Here is a 2,684-nt window from a genome sequence, read left to right on the forward strand (position 1 = left end):
AATAATATATATCTTTATTATCTCTCTTAATAGAGAGAAAATAAGGTCATATCTAAGGTATTGGTTCGGAGGATGCGGACGGTGATGCCAAGTTTAGTAGGAAAGACTCAGAGTAATTTTGTGAAGGGTAGAAAAATATATGATGGGGCTCTAATTGCCTGTGAAACTGTGCAGTAGCTGTAAGTCCAAAAAGAAGAGTGCAGCGATAATTAAACTGGATCTTCAAAAGATTTATGATAGGGTCAAGTGGAGTTTTGTGGATATTATACTATACAAGATGGGTTTTGGCCTTAGGCGGAGGAGCTGGATCAAGGCGTGTGTTTGCTCTACATCTATGTCGGTTCTTATAAATGGGGTTTCCTCTAAGCCCTTCAAGATAGAAAGGGGTCTACGGCAAGGAGACCTACTATCCCCCTTTCTGTTTGTGTTAGATGTTGATGTTCTTCATAGAATGATTGGGGATGTGGTGAGGAATGGGCGTATATCTCCACTTCTGGTTGGACGGGATAACATCGAGTTGTCTCACTTGCAGTTTACGGATGATACTATTTTGTTCTGTCCTACTAAGGAGGAGACTATCAGGAATTACCAACGGTTGTTGCGATGTTTTGAGATGATGGCTGGGTTGAGTATTAATTTTGAGAAGTCCACCTTTATTCTGATTGATTTTGAGTGGCATTGGACACTAAAGATGTGTAATTTGTTGGGATGTAAGGAGGCATCGTTACCATTTAGATACCTGGGCATTTCTCTGGGAGCAAATTCGAGGCTTGTTAAGACATGGAAACCAATGATTGACAAGGTGGAAGAAAAGCTTAGTCTGTGGAAAGCAAAGACACTCAATAAGGCGGGTAAGCTGGTTCTCATTAAGTCTGTTCTTAATAGTCTGCCAATTTACTATCTCAGTTTATACAAGTTGCCAAAGACAGTAGCGGAGAAGTTGATCTCCCTACAAAGACAGTTCTTGTGGAGTAAAGGGGACGGAAGGAACGGGATGCCGCTAGTGAAGTGGGAACTAGTAATGGCTCCAAAAAAGGCAGGTGGGTTGGGAGTTGGTGATACAGTGGTTCGGAACACTGCTCTACTGTTCAAGTGGTGGTGGAGATTTTTCGAAAGAGGACTGTCCCTTATGGAAAAAAGTTGTTTGCTCTTGTAATAATATGAATCTTGTTGAGATGCTGAGTGGTCAGCCGATACCTACAAGAGAGGGTCCCTAGAAGGACATCTGTCAACTACAAATCAGGGAGCCACATGTGAGAGAAAAGATGATTCGAGACTTGTCTATGGAGTTAGGGCATGGCAGAACAATCGGGTTCTGGGAGGATAGCTGGTTGCCTAGTGGTGTGTTGAAAGATATGTTTTCAAGACTTTTTTCGATCTCAAACCTTAAAGGATCTGTGATAGGGGATTGTGAGTTTTGGGATGGGATGAAATGGATTTGGAGTTTCCAATGGAGGAGAGAGTTATTCCACTGGGAGTTGGAGCTAGTAAACCAACTGCATGAGAATTTACAATCAGTTAAGCTGAAAACTGAGAGAGAGGATAGAGTGGTTTGGAAGTTTGATAGATCAGATATTTTTTCAACTAACTCTTTTGTACAGGTGTTGCAAGCGGAAGCTCTTCCGGAGGAAATCACAAGCTATAGCTTCACTAATGCTATTTGGAGAGGTTTTGTCCCACCGAGTATTGAGCTGTTTTTGTGTTAGTCGGCAAGGTGAATACTAAGGATAGATTGTGTATATTAGGTGTTATTGACCAGAATGAGAATATGTATGTTTTATGTTTTATGTTGTAAGTCTGTCTGCCTATCATTTGTTTATTGGATGTGAGCTCACTTGACAGGTGTGGTGTGCTTGGCTATTCGCTCTTAGAAAGATTTGGACAATGCCAAGTTCTTTGAAGCAACACTTTAAAAGTTGGACGAAAAGTTCAACAAGAAAAGATGAGATAAAGCAGTGGTTTGTTGGATTCTTTGCTGTTATTTGGACAATTTGGTTAAAAAAAAATAATAGAATCTTCAAAAATCGAGCTTCAAGTGTGGTGAAAATTATGAACATGTCTTTTACTTTTTCTAATGATTGGTTTGGTGGTGAACCCTTTGATTATTAATGGCAATGCCAAAAATGACTAGGGATTGATATGTACTTTGAGTTGTCAGATGTTTATGATTTTTGTATTTTTTAAAGCTCCATATTGTATTGAGCTCCCTTTACTTAAAAAAAAAATAAATAAATAAATACTCTCAATTTAAATTCATATTTTTCATAAACTTCACTTAAATGATACAATTGTATATGATGCTTATTTAATTTATAGACTTAAATATGCTAATTTTCTTAATTACTAAGTCATTCCTAATCACTCTAACTATTATGATCTCTACAAAGTTCTAATATAGTAAATTAGCAACTTTTTTATTACTTGATAAACATATTAACATAGGTGGAACTAGAAAATTATTTTTAAGAGAGACCAACATAAAAAAAATATAAATTAAAAAGAGAGAAAAATTTAAAATTAAAAAGAGACTAAAACTATTATGATCTCTTCTAATATAGTAAATTAGCAACTTTTTTATTACTTGATAAACATATTAACATAGGTGGAACTAGAAAATTATTTTTAAGAGAGACCAACATAAAAAAAATATAAATTAAAAAGAGAGAAAAATTTAAAATTTAAAA

This window comes from Arachis ipaensis, chromosome B01 (genome assembly GCF_000816755.2).
Source record: "Arachis ipaensis cultivar K30076 chromosome B01, Araip1.1, whole genome shotgun sequence".
Lineage (NCBI taxonomy): Eukaryota > Viridiplantae > Streptophyta > Magnoliopsida > Fabales > Fabaceae > Arachis > Arachis ipaensis.